This window comes from Chelonia mydas, chromosome 28 (assembly GCF_015237465.2).
Source record: "Chelonia mydas isolate rCheMyd1 chromosome 28, rCheMyd1.pri.v2, whole genome shotgun sequence".
NCBI classification, from domain to species: domain Eukaryota; kingdom Metazoa; phylum Chordata; order Testudines; family Cheloniidae; genus Chelonia; species Chelonia mydas.
The window spans coordinates 5355922-5372013 of record NC_051268.2 but is presented as its reverse complement, the minus strand read 5'-3'; the positions used below and the strand labels follow the sequence as shown (position 1 = coordinate 5372013).

At 52.0% G+C, this 16092-nt stretch overlaps 3 protein-coding genes across 13 annotated transcripts in view; 2 read left to right on the top strand and 1 right to left on the bottom strand.

Annotated features, from left to right (window-relative positions):
* Nucleotides 1-16092, bottom strand: part of LOC102943236 (zinc finger protein 883) — a 2438435-nt gene that overhangs the window by 495873 nt on the left and 1926470 nt on the right. The gene's annotated exons all lie outside the window — the stretch shown is intronic.
* The window catches only part of LOC119564595 (zinc finger protein 883), a 1467279-nt gene that overhangs the window by 406917 nt on the left and 1044270 nt on the right, over nt 1-16092 (top strand). The window lies entirely within an intron of this gene.
* The window catches only part of LOC114020163 (zinc finger protein 501), a 1907800-nt gene continuing 1892471 nt past the window's right edge, over nt 764-16092 (top strand). The window contains exon 1 of the mRNA XM_043537374.1: nt 764-890. The gene's annotated coding sequence lies outside the window, so the exon portion shown is untranslated. The remainder of the gene's footprint in view (nt 891-16092) is intronic.

The following is a 16092-nucleotide window of genomic DNA, read 5'->3' as shown; positions in this document are numbered from 1 at the left end:
TGGCCAGGGGATGGGGCTGGCTGGCGGAGATGGGGGGGGGCACATCTGCAGCAGGCAGCTGCCAGGGGCCCCGTGAAATGTGGGGCAATTTGGTGCCCCAGAGTTCAGGGTGCCCTACACAGCTGCATATTCTGCACCCGCCTCGGGATGCCCCCGGACGGGATGGTGGGGTGGAAGGGGGGAGGCAGAGAGGGGACGGGGGGGCTCTTTTCCCTTCTCTCTTCACTTTCTGCTCTTCTCCCCCAGCCTGCGGCGGCTCTGAGGCTTCTCCCCGGGGCCGGGGGCAGAGAGTCACTTTCCTGCCCCCCCCAGCGCTCCCCCCCCCCGGGGTCTCCCGCTCATCGGGGGGCTCCGGCTGGGGGCGGGCAGAGCCCTGGGGTGCCCAGGGGGCGGGTCCCGGCTGGAGAAAGCCCCCCCCGGCCGGGCACGGAGGGGTTAATGACGGGCCCCCCCCAGCAGGGACCCCAGGGGGGAGCCGCAGCTGCCCAGCCCGGACTCCCGGGTCCCACGGGGGCAGCAGCAGCGTCTGGTCTGGGCCCGAGCCCCGCCCCCAGGAACTGCCCCGCCCCCGGTCTGCTCCAGGCCCCGCCCCCAGGCGCTGCCCCGCCCCCGGTCTGCTCCAGGCCCCGCCCCCGGTCTGCTCCAGGCCCCGCCCCAAGCGCTGCCCCGCCCCCGGTCTGCTCCAGGCCCCGCCCCAAGGCGCTGCCCCGCCCCCGGTCTGCTCCAGGCCCCGCCCCCAGGCGCTGCCTCGTGGCGGGTCTCTCGGAGGAGCAGCTGCGGCTCCCCCCGGGGTCTGTGCTGGGGGGGCCCGTCATTGACCCCCCCGTGCCCGGCCGGGGGGGGCTTTCTCCAGCCGGGACCCGCCCCGGGCTCTGCCCGCCCCCGCCCCGGTGAGTGGGAGACCCCGCAAGGGGGGGGAGCAGGAAAGTGACTCTCTGCCCCCGGCACGGCTGGGATTGGGGGGGGAAGAGACTGGGGCCCGGCGGGGGGGGTCCCTTGGGGGGTGAGGGGGGGAGAAGCCGGAGTTGCGGGGGGCGGGGGGGTTGAACTGTCTCTGTGCAGCCTGGAAATTCCCGGGGGGGGGAACTGGGGGGGGGGGAGTCGATTGGATCCTGTCCCTGTTTGTGCCCCTTCCCCCCCCCCGCACAAATGCCCCCCAGTTCTCCCCTTTTCTCTCTCAGTAGCTCCCACGTGGCTGTAAACTCCCCCCTCCCCCCCCCGATCCGCTCTCTCGTCTCCCCTGACCCCCCCCGTGTCTCCCTCCTCCTCACATGTCCATTGAAACTCTCCTCCCGTGGGGGGGGCGGCGGGATTCTCCCCCCCCCCGTTTGATCCGCAGCGATTTGTCCCGGTGTCGGGGGAAGTTGGAGCCCGGAGCCATCCCCCAACCTGGCTGCCCCCGGCGTGGGGGTGGGAGGAGACGCCGGGTCTCTGCCGGGGCGGGGAAGGGAGGGGCCCGTGTCCCCCCTGGGGCTGCCCCCGATCCCGGCTTCCCAGTCCCACTTGCTGCCCCCCAACCGCAGCACCGCTGCCCCCAGCCCCCACCTGCCCATCCCCCACTGCCGCCCCCTCCCCTCCCCCAGGGAGCCCTCCAGCTCCCCCCCCCGCCCTCTTCAATCAGCCCCTCAGAGCTGCCCAGGTGAACGGGGGCGGTGGGGGGGACCATCACTTTCTGTTTATGTATTGGACAGGCTGGGGGCCTGTTGGCTGCAGACCAGTGGGGGTGGGGGGTCTCTTGGGGAGGTGGGGCAGGGGGTTAGACGCTGCCTGGTGCTGTGCCAGGGGCTCTGTCTGGGATTGCCCAGCTGGCTCCTGGGACCATTGCCATGCCCAGTGCCCAGAGCTGTGGTGGGGCGGTCCCTGGCGCACAGCAAGGGGTCCTCCTGTAAAGTGTCAGGGGGTCTTGCTGGGAGGAGGAGGGGGTCCCAGGCAAATGGCCTGGCAGATCCTGGTGGAGGGCAGGTGGGGGTCCTCGGCAGTCAATGGGGAAATCCCAGGCAGGCAGTGAGGGACTATAAAATGACTGTACACAAACAGCCCCCCACCCCATTTCTCCTCCCATTTGCAGGAGCAAATCCAGCCCTGGGGGAGCAAACGACCCAGGAATGAGAGTTTCCTAGCAGACAGGCATGGAGAGGGCACAGGGAAAAGGGGATGGAGAGACTGAAAGGGTCCGTGGGATAAAAGAGTTTTGAGAGAGATTTCCAGCTCTCTAATCTGCCCAGACAGATGCATTACTGCACTGTGGGGAGAATCACTTTCCTGTGGACAAGATGAGGATCAGTCAGAGGAAAACCCAGTTCCTGACTCCATGTCCCTCCTGCTGGGGTGTGGCTGCCGTGGGGTCAGTGTCAGAGGGAATCCTCGAAAGGGACTCCTTTGGTTCTGCTTTTTTCTAGGATTGCGTTCAGGGACTTTGTTATGGGATGCGGGAGGGAGAAAGGAGGTAAAAGTGTGTCTGTGGGCCTAGCCTGGCAGGAGGGGCCAGGTCTCTGCTGTAATAAAGAGACGGAGCATTTTCCCAGCACGGCAGAATCTAGGATCTCGCTCTGCAGGGAAAGAGCCTGGGGGAAGCGTGATGTGAAATGAACTAATGCCCGTTCCTAAACCTGCACAATGGCCCTTCTCGCCCGGCCAGGCTGCAGAACGACGCTCACGTTTCGTTCCGGTTCATCCCGTCCTCCCATGGGACAGGGGAGCGACATGGCCGCAGAGGAGCCAGCTGAGGTAGGGATTATTGGGGGGGTTCTGATCTGTTCCTGCAGGAGGGAGAGGGGCAGCAAATACACCGGAGAGGGGAGGGTTTGCACCGTCTGGTTTGGAGGTTGGAGCGGGGCAGGAAATGCACAGGGTGGAGAAAGGGAGGAGGCCAGGGGGTGGCAGACCTGCTGGGAGTTGTTGCCTAGATTGGAGGAAGAGACCCATGAGGTTGGGAGGTGGAAATGCTCCAATTTGGTGAACAGAAAATAACCCAGCTACATGGGGCTGGGAAAAAGGCCCAGACTCCTAGTGCTGGAGCCTGAGCCAACTAAGCAGCGGGTGCCTTGAAATATGAAGGGGGCAGCCACCAGTCAGGCTTAGGGGAGATTCCCCTGCCTCATATCCAGCTCCTCACAAGGAGGAGGGTGTTGGGCTTCCTACAAGAGATCTCTCCCTAGACCCGGCTCAGGGCAGCATCTCCTGTATCGGTCTGTGGCTAGTAGGTGTGTGATGGATCTGCTGGGAGAGAGGAGGGGCTCTCTCTTCGTCCCCTCACCCTGCTGTTTCCTGGGTGCTCTGAGCGGGGTGGGGGTGGGACTCTGCGATCCACCCAGAGTTTCCGTTTGATTGGCTCCTCTCCCCCACGAATAGTGGGGCTGTGAGTGGGGCAGCAGGTCCTGAGTGTGGGGCTCTTGCTCTTTCAGGGGCCGGTGACCTTCGAGGAGGTGGCTGTGTATTTCACCAGGGAAGAGGGGGCTCTGCTGGACCCCGCTCAGAGAGCCCTCTACAGAGACGTCATGCAGGAGACCTATGAGAATGTGACCTCGCTGGGTAAGGGTTCCTGTCCCCTCGGTTCTTGGAGGGGGAAATGAAGAGATGAGGTTCACGCCACCCCCACAATGGCACCTCTGCTCTGTCCTGTTCCAGCGTCACCCCAGCATGCCAGTGACCCACACACGACCAGAGACCCTCCCCTGCTGCAGAACACTGTGGGGACAGAGCCCAGGGGCAGTACCGCACAGTGTCCGATATCTCCTCTTTGCACAGGTAAAACGGGGGGGTTAGGTCCAGCATAACGAACAGAAGCTTCCTACCCCTGGCCTTCTCTCAAACCCTGAGCCTTCTCCACCCAAACCAGAATGTGCTTGGGGTGTAAGAAGCAGGCTGCTGGAGTCAGGGCTGCTGGTCCAGGGTTACTGATCACACAGACACTCGGGGCGTCCTTGAATGCGGGCTGGGGGAATCCAGACAAGGGAGCTCCAGCTGCAAAACCTTGAATCTCACCCAGGATTACAGATGACTCCTCACTGCTCCGGATTGCACCCGTGCATGGGAAAATGGCCTCGGTTGCTGGTGAAAATCCTTGAGACCTGGAGAGTTGCTCCCCCCATCCCCGTGTGCAATGGCCACAATCTCTCTTCTCTGCAGACTTGGTTTTTTGAGTCCCTCATTCCTGAAGTCACATGACCCCGATTCTTATTTTTCACATTCTGCTTTTCTAGACTATTTAGAGTCTGTTGCTTCTAAATGATAGTTTCTAATTTCCCAGTGTTCTCCACATCCAGGGATTTTCCTACTCCCTCCCATTGCACTGGACTCACTAGGTTCCCTAGTATTTAAGAACGACCACACTGGGACAGACCAAAGGTGCATCTAGCCCAGTGTCCTGTCTTCCGACAGTGACCAGTGCCAGGTGTCCCAGAGGGAATGAACAGAACAGAGAATCATGAAGTGATTCATCTCCTGTCACCCATTCACAGCTTATGACAAACAGAAGTTAGGGACACCATCCCTGCCCATCCTGGCTCGTAACCATTCACGGACCTGTCCTCGATAGATTTCTCATGGTGGCTTTTTTTTTTTTTTTTGTAACCCTATTATAATCTTGGCCTTCACAACGTCCTCTGGCAAGGAGTTCCCCAGGTTGACTGTGCGTTGTGTGAAGAAATACTTCCTTTTGTTTCTTTTAAATCTGCTGCCTAATAATTTCATTGGGTGATTCCTAGTCCTTGTGTTATGAGAAGGAGTAATTAACACTTCCTTATCTACTTTCTCCACAGCAGTCTTGATTTTATCGACCTCTCTCATATCCCCCCTTTGCCTCTTTTCCAAGCTGAAAAGTCCCAGTCTTTTTAATCTTTCCCCATACAGAAGAGTTTCATACCTGTAATCATTTGGGTTGCCCTTTTCTGAACCTTTTCCAATTCCAATCTATCTTTTTTTGAGATGGGGCAACCACATCTGCATGCAGTATTCGAGATGTGAGTGTACCATGGATTTATATAGAGGCGATATGATATTTTCTGTCTTATTATCTATCCATTTCAGAATGATTCCCAACGTTCTCTTTGCTTTTTGACTGCCGTGGCACACTGAGTTGATGTTTTCAGAGAACTGTGCACAGTGACTCCAAGATCCCTCTGTTGAGTGGAAACAGCTCATTTAGACCCCATCATTTTATATGTGTAGTTGGGATTATGTTTTCCAGTGGGCTGCAATATGGTGCTATCCTGACATCTAGTACTGCTGAGATCCTGCATTCAGTGATATCCCTGCCCTTCCTGTTCCCTTTCTCATAAAACAAGAAGAGCATCCAAATGCATATTTACCTTCATTCCCTCAGCGGTCCTCATGGGAATCCCTGATCGGTTCCAAAGTGTATTAAAACCTTTTTTAAAGGGTTACCTCTTGGTGGCTATCAGGTCCTGTGAGCTTGTAGCCCAGAAAGACCCCCCTCAGTCAGCTCAAACTCAGCTTTTTATCCCCCCAAAGTCTGTCGTCTTCAGTTTCCTGAATGAGGGGAAATCCGTCACTACCCCTTTCTGCGTTGGGTAAAGCTTCAAAAGGTGGAGCTCTGCATAACTAACCTTGAGATCTGGCATTCATCACCCCGTAGTGATACCAGCTTGCACAGGAAACCCATCCCGCAGCCCTTCCTGGTATCATCTGGCGCATCTCGGCATCATAGTCTGTGAAGAATTCATGCTTTCAGGGGCTGGCTTAGCTATACAGATAACAGTCATAATTAGGGCAAGAGTTTGCAGGCAATGAAAACAGAGTAATTGAGAAACGTGAGCAATATCTAATCCTTTAAAGCCTGAAAGTGCCTTGGGGGGAGGGGAGAGGAGCCAGCTGTGTGGGGGAGGTGGGGCCCAGACACTGGGCATTGAGAGCCTAGAGCCAGCTGTGCGCTGGAGAGACGGGGCATGAACCAGCTGTGTGCAGGGGAGATGAGCAGGGGAGAGGTGCTGTGGACACGGCCGCGAGCAGCTGTGAGTGCCGTCCTCTCTGCAGCATGATGAGGGAGCCTGGCGTCCCACTGCTGATCCCAGACTTGTATGAGGAGGGAAGAAATTGTCAGCAAGTGTCAACCGCAGCCAGCCTGTGCCCTGGGGAGGAGTCGGGTGTCTCCAGGGAGAAATCTGGGGGGTTGTGACCCTGCATGCCCCACCCCCCCTCTGATCAGCAATTCCAGTTATTAACGGTGATTCCAGAAATGAAGAGTAATTTCGGGAAAAAATGCAGTCCTAGCAACAATTTCCGGAAAACACTGGCCCTAGTTGTAACATTAAATCCGATAGTCTCAAGATATAGGCCTGTGTTGATCAGATCTGTCGCTCTGCCTTCACCGAGTTCACTCTGCTGGTGGGTTCTACCCCTTCCCCCATTCTGTGTCTGCCTTGTCTATTTACATTGAAACTTCTTCAGGGCACGGGCCATCAACTCTTCTCGGTTTGTACTGTGCCTAGCAAAATGAGGACCCACTGTTAGTTGGCCCTTAGGCACTAAGGTAATGAATATGATTTATAATAATCATCTCCTGGCACTTTGAGCCAAGGAAGCCGGCCTCGGGACGTTACTACTTAAAAACGAGCTGGGCTTAAAAGCATGGAATATTCTTTGTGACAAGTATCCCACAAATTCCACTGACCTCCCTTGGTTTCTTTGCTTTGAGCAGGGTTTCCAGTTTCCAAATCTGATGTGATCTCGCAGCTGGAACGAGGGGAGGAGCCGTGGGTCCCAGACCTTCATGGCTCTGAGAAAAAAGTGCTCCCGAGAGCTGCCTGCACAGGTGAGGCATTGGTTAAACCAACCCCCAAACTCTCCATGAATACAGGAAACATTTGGGATGCCCTACAAAGACCTTGTGAGCTCTCCAAGTTCAGGAGTGTTCCCTGCAGATGTGGAATCATTAGGCAGAGGTCACTCATGGCTTCCCACCTATCCTGACTGACAACTGGCAGCAGGTCCCTCCCCAATCTCGCTGTCCCCTGAGATTTCTTCTGAGATACGGACCCAGAACTGATCCCTTCCTTTCTCTCCTCTGGGGAAGGTTTAAGGGAAAATCAGCTCCTGATAGGTTTGATCTGTCCTGTACACATTTTGGTTTCTTCATCCCTTTTTCCATTCTTCTCTCTGAGATTTCCTTTCTCTCTGGCACAGGCAGAGACTTACGTCTGGATTCTCTCTGTCTCCCATCAGATGTTGGGATGGTGAGTGAAAACGAGGAGGAACCCCAGCAGGAAGATGCTGAGCGAGTAGAAGCACATGGGATGTTCTCAGGAAGGTCCAAAGGGAATGATTCTGGGAGCTGTGCACGCCCAGAAAAAACAAAAGCCTGTGAGAGTCAGCAGAGGCCAGAGGAAAACTTCAGTAGCCAGTCAGACCTTATTACACGTGAGAGAATGAACTTGGAAGGAACACGCTACACATGCCTCGAGTGTGGGGAAAGCTTCAAAGGGAGCTCTGACCTTCTCACGCATCAGAGAATCCACACGGGTGAGAAACCTTACGCATGCAGTGTGTGTGGGAAATGTTTCAAGCGGAGCTCACACCTCATTGCACATAAGAGAATCCACATAGATGAGAAACCTTATGGCTGCCCTGAGTGTGGGAAACACTTCAAGCAGAGCTCATACCTTATTACACATCTGAAAATCCACACGGGTGAGAAACCTTATGGATGCCCTGACTGTGGGAAGCACTTCATTCATAGTACATCCCTCATCTCACATCAGCGAATCCACACAGAAGAGAGGCCCTACACATGCTCCGAGTGTGGGAAAAGCTTCAATCGGAGCTCAAACCTGATCACACATCAGCGAATCCACACGGGAGACGCACCCTTCACATGCTCTGAGTGTGGGGAACGCTTCCGTTATAGCTCAGCCCTTACCACACATCAGCGAATCCACACCGGTGAGAGACCCTACATATGCTCTGAGTGCGGGAAAAGCTTCAATCAGAGCTGTACCCTAATCACACATCAGAGAACGCACACAGGAGAGACCCCCTACATGTGCTCTGAGTGCGGGAAAAGCTTTAATCGGAGCTCTGTACTGACCACACATAGAAGAATCCACACGGGTGAGAAACCTTATGGGTGCTCTGAGTGTGGGAAATGCTTCAGTCGGAGCTCATACCTTATCATACATCGGCGAATCCATACGGGTGAGAAACCTTATGGATGCCGTGAGTGTGGCAAACACTTCAATCAAAGCTCAGCCCTTATGACACATCAGCGAATCCACACAGGAGAGAGGCCCTACACATGCTCTGAGTGTGGGAAAAGCTTCAAGCAGAGCTCAACCCTTATTAGACATCAGAAAATCCACATGGGAGTGATCTGTAACAAATGCCTTGACTAGGGCTGGCCAAAGGTGTTTTTTTTTTTTTTTAAATCACATTTGCTAATTCCCACTTAGTGATCTGTGCTCCATCTTCACCGTGGTTACTCAGCTCCCCCAGATGAGTTGCCTGCTCCTGCCTTTTGCAGCTCCCCCTTCTTTGGGGTCAGTCCTGTGATCTTTTCTATCAACTCCTTTCCTTTTGAGTCGAAGGAGCGTGTGTCCCTCCAGCCAGGAATGTTCATCAGCTCCGGGTGGGGGAGAGAGGTTTGTTCCCAACAAGCTACACTGAGGCAAAAACTAGCCGTGCCCTACATCCACTAGGACTGCACATGGCGTTGGCTGCCGAAGTCAGTGATCTTGGTGTTAAAAGACAATTACAGTTGTCGTGCAGATGCAGCCGAGGTGCAGTGGTTGGCATTAGCTTTCCCCTTGACCTGACCTAAACTCCATCACTTTTCCTAGTCTAAACAAACCCTGAGCATCACGGTTATACTGTTCCCCCATTTGAAAACACTTGTTAGTCATCAAGTTCCCCCACCAGGAACATATTGTTTCATTCCCAGTTGTCACAGTTCATCAGAGCACTGTTGCTTCACGTTTTCCTGAAGGCATATATTTTTACTACCGTTTTCCTCCCTTTAAAATATATTGAAGTATAGCAAACAGCAGGAACAGGGAAGGGATAGAGAAAAATGTCTTTTCCCCTCTGTAACAACAGAAGAACATCGGGTAAATCAGAGGGATTCTCCATCGCCATCCCAATCCCCCTCTTCTTCAATTGGAAAGGTCAATATTTCCCTAAAGGGCTGGGAAGAGGATTCCCTAGTAAATGATTTGGAACTAAGCAAAACACCCATTCATTTCCCTCCCAAAGCAGTTGTGGCCCATGCCCTGCAGGAGGTTGCTCCTGAAGATCTCCCCTTCCTAATCAGGTGCATGTTGCCTATTATTTGGGAAATGCAATCCCTTCCTAGGTAGAGATGGAAAAAATGGAAGTGACATTTCTGTTCAGCTCACTCCTGGGAGATGCTGTAAATGTGTAGGAAATGAAATCCATAAGGAATGTGATGGAGCTGCAGAAAGACACCTATTTTGAGTAGATACCTGACATTTGGTGTCTTACAGGGATTCTAAGCCGCACCTGAATTTAGTCCCTTATTTAAATCTGTGCCACCAGATTAAAGAAACAAAAGGGCATATTTGGGGGAGTTATACCTCACTATCCCTACTGGTATGTTGTGTGGTTGGTGAAGAATTCTACGCCAGAGAAGTGTAAAATTGTTACAACTCAGGTCAAAGATTTGACAAGAACTCAGGTAGAAATGACAGGTACGGGTGGTTGATTTTCACCCCAGAGATGGACGCTCTGGTGACCTGTGGCCGTGGTAAACCGTTTTTAGAACGCTGCTCCCTAGTGAAGTGGCATTGCTCACACTTCTAAGGATGCCGTGATGAAACTGGGAACAACTGTCTTTTGCCATTTGGATCCAAAGTTTCCTGAAGCACAGAGAGAAACAGCTGATTCCTTCAGAGCCATCCCATGCCTATGGGTCCCAAATTGGCTGCCTTGCTGGACAAGAAGCACTTCCGTGTTGGTTAAATGATGGTAGCCAATGAGGGATTCCAAGTTCAGACTGCAGGATACATGAATGCTGAGTCCAGAGTCTGTGGTTTGGTCTCTTAGTTTTGCTCTTGAGTCTAATGCCTTTGTCTCACTTCTCCGCCTCCTGCTACTCTGAAAGATTAGAAAGTGTGAAAGTAGAGCACAGGTGGTTTTTCTCATGATGCAGCCTTCCCACATAGTGTGAGACCCCTTCCACCACACTTCTGGGAGAAGACCCAGGGAGAAATGAACCCTCAGAAATGGAAGGCTCCTAGGTTATGGTAGAATGTGACTTCACACAGAGTTCACTGGGTGAAAATGGGAATTAAGAGAAAACTGCCCTAAAGGTTTATAGTTTGTAATCTTTGAATAAACTGTTACCAGCAACAAGAAAATTACACGTGAAGTTTATTAGTGTAACGTAAGAGGCTGATTCTGTGATCACTTTCAGTGTTACAGTATAATTCAGGTTTTCTTCTAGCCCCCTCCTACAAAATAGCAAATGGTGGCTAATCCTGCAATTAAAACCTGACTCCAAAGGAATGAGAGTGGGGAACATGTGAGAGAAAATAGCATGTACGAGAATAGAGACCCAGTATAGACTGGAATGATTTCTATTTCAAATGGAATTTATTTGGATAAATTTTAAAATAAATCTTCTGTTGGGAGGAAAATTACTTGAGACAAGATGTGGAACCTTTTCCCCAGTGAGAGGGGAACAGCCAGAGAGTTCCCCAGGTCTCTGGTTCGCAAAGCAAAGATGTCACCTTAGGCAGGAGATGTCAAGATCTACAATGGTGATGGGCGTGTGATGGGAGCTTTTCTGGGTGGATGTTGTTGTTTGGTTGGTTTTTTTCATGTAATTTTTGTTTTGTTTTTGCAACCAGTTATTTTTATAGGTGCTGAGGCCCCTTCTCCTTTTGAGCACAGCTCTCTAACCCTCAGGCCTGGCTCTGGAAACCTCAGAACCGGCTTTGTGTTTCTTTCATGTTTGCTATCTTTGGGGTTCACACATCCACACGACATGCGGTTCACAGCAACGGATACTTTGAGAAACCTGCTGGGTGAAGCAGGCCTTTTCCAAACTGACATTGGCCCAAATTCTGCCTCAATTCAGCTGGATTGGGACACGTCTGTGTCAAAGGAGTGTTCACACCTGATTTGCCCAGAGACCTCAGGGGAGGGGTGGTAAGATATAGGATAAGTAGGAATTGACAACAATGAGGTTAAATATAAAGGTGAAAGACCCTCACCTTGCAGATCAACAAGCCTGTTCTGTTCATTCCCTCCGATGCATCTGGCACTGGTCACTCTCAGGTAGCACACTGGGCTTGATGGACCATTGGTCTGACCCAGTCTATGACCAGTCTTGGGTTCTTATGTTCTGTAAGGCCTCTACGGCCTTGTCTACACGGGCAAGTTTCTGCACAGGAAAGCAGCTTTCTGCGGTGCGACTCCCGAGGTGCACACACAGATTTCCTGATGCATGATAGAAAGGGGCCATGACAGGGACACACTGCAGTGCGGGGTCAAAGTGAAGGAGCTGTGGTCCGCCTACCACAAGATGCAGGAGGCAAACGGCTGCTCCATATTGTGGGCTAACTAACCCCAGCATCACAGCAAGAATCTACCTAGCCCCTGGAGAAAAAATATAAATGAGAGTCAGACACCCCCATGTGGCCTGTCTCTTCCCCAATCTCAACACCTGGAAGATTGTCTGGAAGACTCAGAATTTGAACTGCGGAGATTGGTCCCAGGCTGAGAGGGAATTCAGTCTGTGTATTAAGAACTCAACATTGCCTGGAGCAACCAGTGAGTGAGAAAAGCTGTTTCATCCAATTCTTGCTTAGTATATTCAAATTAGAGTTCAGACTGAGAGTCTATTTCCATTTGTTATGTAACCACTTTTGACCTCTGTGACCAACTCTTATACTCAGCTAAAATCTAACTTTCTGTAGTTAATAAACTTATTTTAATATTTTATACTTACTCCTGAGTTTGTCCAAAGTGCTTGGGAAAGTTGCTCACATGACAAAGGCTGGTGCATGTCCCCTTTATTTTTGATGAAGTGGCTAACTAATTAATGAGCTTACACTTTTCAAGAGAAGGCCGTGAGCTGTGTAAGATGGTACATTTCTGAGGTGCAAGGCTGAGAGTGTCTGTCCGGTGGCAGCACCCAGTGTCCATTCCTCATTTACGAACTCATCTTCAGTCTCTAGGCCACTGAAACTAGCGAGGGGAGAGGATCCCAGTGGTCCTGCTCCAGCCTGAGCAAGCCCCTGTACTCCAAGCCTGGCAAGCCCGGCTCAGCTGGCCTGGACCAGCTGTGGGTTTTTAATTGGACATACACTTGGTGTCAAAATCCCAGCTTTCTCATCAGGAAATTAAGCCCTAGTCCCCCATATCACAGGTAGGGATAGTCACTGCTGTACTCATGAGGTCAGAAGTGACAACTGCCCCTGCACAGGGACCTAGGGGAACAACGTGGCCAGCTCCTTGGAGAGCCGTGGCTGTCAGGAGACCCAGCTAGGCAGGCGTTCTTCTGGCTTCTATGCAGGGGGAGATTAGTTGGGAGAAGTGGGGAGTTTGTCTCTGATTTACAGGGAGCTTTGCCAGAGTGGAGCCTGTAGGTCACATGGTGGGGGCTCTCCTGGGCACACAGGGTCAGTGCCCTGGAGCAGCTCTGAATCAAGCCCAGGCAGGACCCTCGTCAGTGTGACACCCCGCAGGGCACGGTCTCACTAGGGGAAGCCTCCTTGGCTTCAGCTCCTCCTTGGACCTTTCAGCACCCGTGTTACACACCAGGAGTTTCCTGTAGTGAGTCATCTCATTAGGACCCCAGGCAAAGCCTTACACCCCGCAAAGGGGAGTCACGCACCCCCAACTTCCACAATCACCAGTGACCCTCAGCCAGTGTTGTAAAACAGAAGGGTTTAGTAGTGGTCGGGAATAAAGCATGGGAAAGTTCTGTGTTAGCCCAGGAGACAGGAAGATTCAGCAAAGTCCATCTTGGGGAGACCCAGAACTCAGAGCCTGGGCTCTCCCCTCACGTCCCCAAAACAGCAGACTCCTTGCTTCCAACAGCCACACCCTTTTGCCCCTCTTCTGTCCTTCATTCTGTTTCCCGGGCAAACTGGTCACCTGGCCGCCACCTCTTTCTGTGGTCTCCAACTCATCCCAGCCAGCTGGCTCCTTGCAGCGGGTACGTCCCGGCCATCTGTTGCTAGGATTCAGAATTTGTGGCCCTTGTCTGGGCCCAAGCACCTAGGCAGCAGTCACACCTGCCCTTTAGGGGTCTCTGCAAAGATTAAACACCCTTGTCCCACCACCTAGATCAGTGGTCCCAAAACTTTTGAGGGTCACGCCCCCTCTTACCCCCTTGTCCATGCCCCCCACCCGAGCCGTGGCTGGGAGTGGGTCCACAGCTACGGAGGAAGGGACATGGACAGGGGTAAGGGGGCTGAGGCAGGGTCCACAGCTTGGGGTGGGGGCTGAGAGTGGCAGCAGAGACCCAGCTGTAGGGCTGGGAGTGGAGCCCTGGGAGCAGTGCCGGCAACCAGGGCCAGCAGCGAGGGTTGGGGCCAGGAGTGGAGCTGGGCGGTGCTCCCTCCCCAGGACCCCACTGGCATTCCCCGGAATGTTCCTCCATTCCACCTGGTGGGATGCACCCCACATTTTGGACCTCTGACCTAGATAATCGTGCAACAAATAGGGGAAACTGAGGTATACACAATATGCGTGCAAAAGGTTCCGAAAATTCCCGCTTCATCACAGGGGTGTCAGTGGGGTCTGAGCTGGGCAGCAGCACAGAGAACGTGGGGAGGTTTCCCTTTGGAAAAATTAAACTGCAAAACATCCCCCCGTGTTCCGGCAAAAGCCTCTAATTTATTCCTTTACCCCCTCCCCATGAAAGTCTCCACCCCTGCCCTGGCCCACAGAGACCCCCTCCCTCCAATGCAGGTTTTTAACATTTCCTACTTTTCCTTGGCCTTGGACAAACATTTCCCCCATCAAAAGGCTCAAGGGCTTTCAAAATGAGAACAAGAGAAGAAACTAAAGCAAACCCAAAGAAACCGCCATCGAGCTCCCCGCCACACACAGGTTGGGGCTGAATTTTTCGACTGAAATTTTGAGGCAATAAAACTCAGACCGCTATTGTCCAGAAAACAAACCTAGACCTCCCATGCGGCACTTAGGAGATCTATTTCTGAGCCACCAAGGCTTCAGCTCCTTTTGTGAGATTTCCAGCTGCCCAATACTGCTGCTATGCCAGGGGCGCAGTTCTTGGCTCCAGGAAGCATTGATCGCAGCCCCGTTCTGTGTGTCCCAGGTTTCTCTAGGAAAGGGCAGTGAATGGTTCTAGGGTCCAGTGATCCTCCTTCAAATCAAGCTAGAACCTGAGAACCCTTCCCCTTTCCCAGCTTGTGGGAGGGGAGACCTTTAAAAGAGCTCTCTGAGCTATAGCATGTGGCTAAGTAAAGAGAAAAAGCCCTATATTCCCCCCCTGCTTTGGGTGCTGGGTTTACTCTTTGAATTTCAGGTGACTTCAAGTCTGGGAATTGTGCTTATTTATCAGTTTATCTAAAATCGGTGCATTCATTTGCGAACAACTGTGATGACTGCGTAGTTAAGGCCTGGGGCTAAAAATCCAGTGGGATTTCTCAGCACCGGTTCAAATCCTACTCACAACAAAGACTGATTTTTCAAAAAGAAAAGGAGGACTTGTGGCACCGTAGAGACTAACAAAGTCCTCCTGTTCTTTTGCGAACACAGACTAACCTGGCTGCTACTCTGAAACCATTGATTTTTCAGACACACTTTTTCACAAGGACAAGAAATCTGTACAACCTCCTGATATATTCTCAATTTACTCCCCCTCCGAAGGAAACCTCATTGTGCTTGATTACACTGTCATGGGATAAGAGGGAAGGTCCTCTCGTGGATCAAGAACTGGTTAAAAGGTAGGAATAAATGGTCAGTTTTCAGAATGGAGAGGGGTAACTAGTGGTGGTCCCCCAGGGGTCAGTACTGGGACCAATCCTATTCAACATATTCATAAATGATCTGGAAAAAGGGGTAAACAGTGAGGTGGCGAAATTTGCAGATGATCCAAAACTACTCAGGTGAGTTAAGTCCAAAGCAGACTGCGAAGGGTAACAAAAAGATCTCACAAAACTGGGTGAAAGGGCAACAAAATGGCAGAGGAAATTCAATGTTGATAAATGCAAAGTAATGAACATTGGAAAACATCATCCCAACTATCCGTATAAAATGACAAGGCCTAAAATAGCCTTTTCCTCTCAAGAGAGAGATCTTAGAGTCACTGTGGATAGTTCTCTGAAAACATCCACTCAAGGTGCAGCAGCCGTCAAAACAGCAAATGCAATATTGGGAATCGTTAAGAAAGGGAGAGATAATAAGACAGAAAATACCATATTGCCTCTCTATAAATCCATGATACGCCCACATCTTGAATAGTGCCTGCCGGTGTGGTTGCCCCATCTCAAAAAAGATACATTGGAATTGGAAAAGGATCAGAAAAGGCCAGCAAAAATGATGAGGGGTCTGGAGCGTCTGCCGTATGAGGAGAGATTAATCAGACTGGGACTTTTCAGCTTGGAAAAGAGACGACGAAGCGGGGATAGGATAGAGGTCTATAAAATCATGACTGGTGAGGAGAAAGTAAATAAGGAAGTGTTATGTATTCCTTCTCATCACACAAGAACTTGGGGTCACAAAATTCAATTAATAGGCAGCACATTTAAAACAAACAAAAGGAAGTATTTTTTCACACAACGCAGCGTCATCCTGTGGAACTCCTTGCCAGAGGATGTTGTGAAGGCCAAGGTTATAAGAGGGTTCAAAAAAAGAACTAGATAAATTCATGGAGATTAGGCCCATTAATGGCTATTAGCCAGGTTGGATAGGGATGGTGTCCCTTGCGTTTATTTGCCAGGAGCTGGGAATGGGTGACAGGGGATGGATCACTTGTTGATGACCTGTTCTGTTCATTCCCTCTGAAGCACCTGGCACTGGCCACTGTGGGAAGACAGGACACTGGGCTAGATGGACCTTTGGTCTGACCCAGTAAGGCCGTTCTTACGTCCTTATGTCCTTTTGCTCCTTTCATGTAGATGCCTGGGATTCTGCCTCACAATG